This window comes from Lepeophtheirus salmonis, chromosome 2 (assembly GCF_016086655.4).
Source record: "Lepeophtheirus salmonis chromosome 2, UVic_Lsal_1.4, whole genome shotgun sequence".
NCBI classification, from domain to species: domain Eukaryota; kingdom Metazoa; phylum Arthropoda; class Copepoda; order Siphonostomatoida; family Caligidae; genus Lepeophtheirus; species Lepeophtheirus salmonis.
Window position 1 is genome coordinate 34,072,113 of NC_052132.2, and position 7,853 is coordinate 34,079,965.

Below are 7,853 nucleotides of genomic sequence, written 5' to 3' on the forward strand. Positions count from 1 at the left end.
TCAAGCTTGTAGAGGAAGATTTTGCACCGGGTCAAACGCTTTACTCGAACCAACGGCTTCAAACACTGACAAGAGTTATCTTGTAGGTATTAATGCTTAAGTCTTGCTTCACTAAGCGGCGCATGATGGTCTGACTGCATTCAAATTTACGAGCAAGGCCATTGACGGTCACCTTGACTCTTCTGCCTTGAATGTTGCATTTAACTGCTTCAACCAATTCTTTTAGTCTCTTTGGGATTTTTCTGGACCTTGTGTAAGCCTTTGGATTGGCTCTCATATTCACCCGTTACACAATAGAGTGGTTAAATCCCAGCACTTTAGATATATCTGATTGTGATTTTACGGGCACGGATAGCGGATAAACCTCAATTAAAAATGGCTAATATACGAATAAATGATAAATAAGCCATTATTAATATAAATAAATAATCTGATATACTGAGTGGTCACTTGAAATCCCTACACTTACTAATTAATAAAGGTTGAGTGATTAAAATTAATTCATATTTCGACATATTAAAGCATAAATAATTAGTGAAACAACTAATCAAATCCGAGCCCTTTAGCTTAAGTACAAGTCAAGAAAATGGCATTTGAATGAGATCGAGGAATTTCCATTCGCGCACTGCAAGCCGTAAGTAAGACCGAAACATTGGAGAGTAAGAAGGTATCAGTTAAAAATGCCAAAATGTACCCGGAAGAAAACTGCCCTAGCCAATTCCTTCAAGTTCATGAGGGCCCATAACAGAAATCTCTGGGGTTCACATCAGACTCTTCAGAGAGCTATTAAAAAAGTAGGTGGAGAGAACCTTGTGATAGTGAAGATGCCACTTTTGCAACCAGCAATGAAAGAAACCCATCTCCTCTGTTACAAGACTCTTTTGAACCGGTTTTTGAGTTGTTTTTGAAACTTTTGGACCCCTACAGCCTTGATGCCAACACTTCGATTACATCTTTTGGTTGCATGTATAGGGGAAGGCCTGTAGTGGCCGTCATCCAAACATGGAGGCCCTCAAAACCACGCTCAGCAAGCACTGGGCCATCATGACAGAGTACTAAATCCGCAGTAGGTGCCAGGCATTATGCTGCCGCATGGAAGCCATCATTGTCCCCATGGGCGTCTAATTAATGATTAAGAGAGTTCAGACACACATCTATATATAGTATTAAAATTAAGGCTCTGTGCGAAGGCGCGTTATCGTCGTGTAAAATCCACGACTTGTTCTTCCATAATTCTGGCTCTTTTGACGTATTTTTATTGTTAAGGCAATATAATAACTCCCTTAAAGTGGTATGACGATTTTTCAACACAATTTCCTTTACTCCGTTGATGTTCAGTTCGGTGGTAGAGGACGATAACGACCTCACGGCCCTTCTTGAACGCTTTGTACCACACATATCCATGGGTTTTAGATAAAACTGATTGACTGAAAGATTTTTCTAACACTTTCAACGCGTCAGCAAATGAAATTTTGTTGTATGCACAAAATTTAAGGTAAACTCTTTGTTCAATAATTTCATTCATTGTAAAAATTGTTGAGTACTAGTGAGGTAGACTGACTTATCCAGATGTCGTAACAAATTGGTCAACAAACAGTGCTCAAACTTGGTATCATAATGAAGGAAAGTGCTATATACCTAGAAAAAAATAAGTTTTTATATCTCTTCAGCGCGGCAATTTAAATTAACAATTCCCAGTACTTTTTTTGACAGAATGGATGCCTGCTATTGCTTGGATCTATTTAAAGCTTATACCAGGCAATTTTTTCCCCTCTACAAATAGCATATGAATGGATGAACTCCAACTGTCCTCGTCTCCCCTATATACACAAGTCAATTGTAATAAAATATTTTTTTTATCAAGGAATGACTCACCGATATTTTGTTTACCTTGAGTGGCCTATGGGGCATCGTTTACTTGAATGAATCTCTTTGGAGCAACTTAACGTGGTCTATTAAAAGATTTAAGGTAGCGTAATGACTCTCGGGAGTCATTAGATGTCCCCTTTAATAAATATGTATTTTTAATGAAGAAATTACAACAACGTTTTCAAAAGTTGTTTTGGCAGAGCGATTGACATTTTTATTTGTCTCTTGAGATTTCTTCTACATATTGTAAGTAGGTATATTATGAACATAAAAAATCTTATTAAATACCTACCTAAATATTTACCAGAGGTGGGCAAAAGTTCTTATGCTACTAGTTCAAGTCAAGTGTCTAGTCTTTGGTCACAAGTCCATCTCCTTGAATATTAATTACATTAATATTTGAACATTTTCAAATGGTCTTAAACTCAATAAAGCCTCAATACTTGTCTTTATATTCAATGTCTATTCTCAAGTACTTGATCGTGAGATCAATTCAAACCAAAAGTCTTGAGTACAAATCTACATCTCTGATAAATACATTACTAGAGGTCGGACATTTTCAATCTAGGATAAGGTGGGACCAAATGGAGTTTTGGGTCAAATGGATATATTTTAGTTTACGTCTAATAACTCTACAGTTTCAAAAATTACAATTTTTTCTTTGAACTACTTAAATTTAGCCCATACTATATGGGCTTTCAAATTGTAAAAGTTTCATCAAATTATATCATTAATTGTATGTTTTTGGGCAATATATTTTTAAAAAAATATTAACAAAAAATCAGGCAAATTAAATTTCCTGAAACTAAATTAAGTTGAAATTTTAATATAGGCTCTTTCAATACATTAAATTATAAAGTTTAAGGAGCTAAAATCACTTTTTTCTATCTAAATTAAGTTACTCAGAAATAACTTTTTCTAACATGGGGTCAAATGAGGATAATATAAGTAAAATGAAATGAATATATGGCTATGTCAACAATATATGTGGTGTGCCTTAACAAATGTTTCAAGAGCTTCACTATTTCCAATCTCCCTTCTCTGCTTATTACATGCACACCCTCTCTCCGTTTTTTTTGGATTAAGAATTAATTAAGTGGTTTTTTTCCTCGATGTAATATACAGCAAGATGAACTTTTCATATTGTCAAAATAACATTTTTTTAAAAATTGATATTGAAACTAAACATAACTAACTTTAGTATCAAAATGTAGTTAAGGGTCTTTAGATGAAGATAAGCTATACTTTTTTGTCAAAAGGTTAGATTTTTTTTTCCGATACATATACTCAAAAAAGAGTTGCAGATACACCCTTTTGAACCCACCCGTGCATTCCAATGAGTGTATCTGACTTTTTTCTTCTATCTAAATTTTCTACATTGTTTTTCAATTCAAAATTAACGCTACCTAGGGGAAATTGATAGCTAAGCATATAACGATAGGATGGAAAAAGTTCATCCGATTTAATTTCTATCAAAATTAAGTTAGTCAAAAAATCCTTTTTTCTAACATGGGGCAGATGGGGCTACGGAATATAGAAACGGGGCCGTCAAAAAGTTTAGAAACATGACATTAATTGCGTTTTGAGAGGTTTTGGTTAATTGTGTCCAAAAGTCGCGAGAACAAAAAAAAAACCAGCTGATTGTTTAGCCTTTGAACAACTTATTTGCCAAGTCTCTGGGATCAATATTTACAAAAAATTGAGCAAAAAAGGCAAGAAGTGGCTATTTAGTCCGCGCCAGATTTAGAAATTCTGATATTGTAAAGACTGAATGTCTGCAGAACCACCGTCTGAAGGGTCAGGAAGGTCAACGATGGTGAAGACAATAGTGATCGTCATAGAAGCGGAAGGCCGATAAAATTAAAGCCTGAAACGGCAAAAAAAGGTTTTTTGAAAAATCCAAAAATGAATATGACGGAATAGGCGAAGAAGCGGTCGTCGAGTTGTTCCACAAAGTCAAATACCGTAAAAAAGCTCGTGGGAAGTCTCTCCGACATATTGAACGCCCTTGTTCCCTTAACAACAACATAAATTAGAAATTGATCGGTGTAAAAAGCTTTATCACGGAAACCGAATTATGATTTTCTCGGAGGAGAAGACATTTACAGTGGATCCTGTGTACAATAGGCAAAATGATCCTGTCGGATGTTTTGGAGAAGTCAACTGCAACTTCTGTTAAGTGTCTACTACCAAATATCCCGCCTCATTGTTTCATCTGAAGGTCACAAAATGCAGCCAATTGGGTTCCCCGTTGGATACAGATTGACTAGCAAGGATAACTTGATGATTTTGCAAACAAAAGTGCTTTCCTAGGTTTGAAAGATCACAATGCAATCAAAGAAAGCCAATGACTGCTTTTAACAGGAAAAAAATGGCCAAAAAATAAAGCTCTGGCTGAATTACTTCTGACCACCAGCAGAGCCCCGACTTGAATCATCTTAATTACAGCATCAGGTGGTAAATCGAAAGCAACGTCACAGCAATATTGATTCCTTAAAGCAATCGGTAGAAAAAGAGTGGCGATCAATGTCGAAACACTAGGTTGTCAACGTGTACAAAAGGGTTCCGGAGTCGTGTGGAGCGTGTGATTGAGGCTGAAGGTCCTCAAATTCAGAAATAATGTTTTCTAATGAGTAATAAACAAGTTCCAATTTCAAAAAAAAATCTCTAAAATTTCATTTAAAGCCGCAAGATGTAATTGATTGTTGAACGTTCATTATGTTTCAAGACTTTCTGACCGACCGGTATGTGAGGAAGATCCACTAATGATACCATTTTTAAACTTTAACAGCGGAGGGCCTGCAATAGGCATAAGATAGAGGGACAACTTCAATTTTGTGCGAATATTAATAACTAATTCAATACAAGTTTTTGGAAGTTGTTTATTTTAATAACATATTTTGACCACCATTTTTTCTAAAAAGGACAATGTTTTATTTTTTTTTCATCAATATTAAATATTGAAAAATAAATAATTTTCGAAAAATAGCCAATTATTCACTCCAAATTTTGAGGAATAGGGTAAATTACCCTTCCTACTCCCATCTCCTACGTCTATGGCCTCTGCTCTCTTCCGGGTCGTCTCTGGAGATGCTAATAGTCTTTCTTTGTCACACTTTTTATATTTTCAATTACCATGATCATGCTTCGACATAAAATTTAACTCGATACTTCAAAGCCTTCTCTAAAAAATTGTTAAATTAAATTTTTGTTTTTGATCTATATTCACATTATAAATGTAGATTTTATACAAAAAATAAAAATATGAATTGCTTGGAGGAATTGCGTTATACATACATAGCTTAAAATTAGACTTTCTAGCCAAGATCTACTTTTAGAAATAATAACTTATCGATCATTATAATACAGACTAACAAGATATGACATAAAATAAAAATTAACTAAAAACTTTTAAAGTTGTTAATAATAAATCCTTTGGTCTTCCTCAAAAAATTATTTTTAAACTAGTGAGGGTTCTACTCGAATATATCAGTTTGTATTTGAGAAAGTCAAGAACATATTCCAAGAATCACCTTCTTACCATCCATCTTTGGTAGTCAAGGAAAAAGTAGCATACCTTGCTGTGAAGCATAAAACTATTGCCATCAACTTTTCCCTATGGATAACCTCTCCAAATTTCACATATAGGTTATAAGAGCTTAACTCCACTCAGACTCAACCGATTTAAAAATAAATTGCTTTAAAGTACTCAAAAAAGCAAGTGCTTTTATTAAAAAAATAATATTAGTGCAAAAAAACAACTATGTAAACATTATAGCGAAATATTAAATATAATCCAGATTAGTTATAAGTGTATATATATATATAGAGCCTTTCAATGACGGCATAAATTCAAAATAATATTCTCTATAATCCCCCCTTTGGCTTCAATAACAGCCTCGACTAGACTTTGGAAATGGGAGCATGTATTGATGACAGTCTCTGTTGGTGTGTCGCTCAACTGTGTTGAGGTCTCATGAGCCTTCGAGGCCATAAACTGAGATTAGTAAAGTCCTTTTTTTTTAGAACCAGGGTAACATTTTCTTTTGTCATAATCATCTATCTTTCTGACTCTCCAGTCAAAGGCCCCTTGTCCAGGTTTCAGAAGTTTGCAATCTCCACATTGTCTCATCCGCCGATGATTGCAACGAGGACAATCTGCCTTTTCCACAATTGGGAAATATATACTTCTTTGATCGATGTCATTTTTTTAACTGACGCCACACGCTACAATGTATACCCGGAGATGGAATTTGTGTAAGAGTGTAAGGAGAAGATGGGAGCGCTACATTTGGTATCCCTGAATTAAGGCCTTTGTTAATATATGCTGCCTAAATGAATTACTGCTATAAAGAGGAACTTCTTCTACATTTAAAAAAAGCATTAGTGGAGTGAAAATATTATAATTATATTTAAGTTCATTTATATTTATTTGATTAAGCATTTGAAATAAATTTACGCAACATAGATAGGAGAGGATTCTTCTTTTGAGGTACATGTTGACACTCCCACGATTGATTAAATAATAATAAAAAAAGAAGAAAGAGCACACGGAACAACCGTTTTTCCTTTTCTAATTGCTAAGCTTAGTTTTTTCTTTACACAGATCCCTTTTTACGTATACATTATATTTGTCTTTTACATTTTTATGTTATATAATGATGGATCAGTTCATTATCCTTAATGGATTCTCCATCATTTCCTTTCCCCTGAATTTCTATTATTGTCCGCATACTTTATTGTTGATTACCATTAGCACATAGACAGTAGTATGTAAAACTACACACAAAATATAAAGAGAAAAGTTGTTTTTAATATTAACAACAATAATAAAAAGAAGAAGTGCCAATTTCTACGCATTTTTTTATGGTAACTCATAAAATAAAGAAGAAGAAAAAAGCCATAAAAAAGTTTTTTTGTATTTTTTATTCTACTCATATTATGAGTAAAAGTAGATTTTTTTTTCTCATTCCAAAGTTGAAAAAAATTATACATCATATTTTAGTGCATTTCCTCAATTTTCATTTAATTTGTACCATTATGTATACACTCAAAAACTATTATGATAATATTATCTCTATCACTTTTTAAAAAGTTGGGTACATACATACAACTATTAAAAGAAAAAAGACATAGAAGAGCCCCATACTTTAGAGTATTTTCCCACAAAGATATTGATTATTACTATTATTCTTGAAGATAGAACATATGAGTATAAAGTCATCACTAGTGTGTGAATGACGAAATTAACACAGATAGTTTTAGGGGAGTATTAAGTTTTTGTTGGACTCAAAGTGGAATAGAGGATCCAATTTGGATTAATTCCTACCCATGTCCTTGGAAGATCTGGAGTGGGATTTGTGTTTTATTTTCTGTATCTGCTCGCAATTAATCTAATAAAACATGGCATGACAGCTAGGGCTGGCTTGGTACGCCAAGAACGTCCTTCACAGTACATGGTTTGGTACGGTATAAAAGTAAAAAGTTTCTTTTATATAATTAATGTAGTTTTTCTACTTTTTTTTTGATATTTTATTCATTAATGATTTCTTTTCTATATTCATAAACTATTCCTAAATTTACTGAACTTCTTTAAAAAAACAAATGTTATATAATACCTACTATTATTCCTGAATTTATATATATCTTTTTTCTCAAGGATGAGCTTTTTCTATATTTTCCAGTAATAAACAATACCGATTAGCAGTAACAATATCGCCAACTATCGAAAAAATTATTTTGCTTGATACAGATGTACCTGTAGTTCCAAGGTATCGTGAAGCTAACTTGGAAACATTGGGAAATTTATTGAAATTATTTCTCCACTATAGCACTGAGGGTTCGTCAAATGGGATGTATTTTATCTATTTTTGTATAAGCAAATACACAAATGATTTCTTATATAAGAGGATGCTTATGGATTAATATCTTACCTCACCATCTAAATCCATTAATTCACAAAAAAAAAAAGATAATTATATATA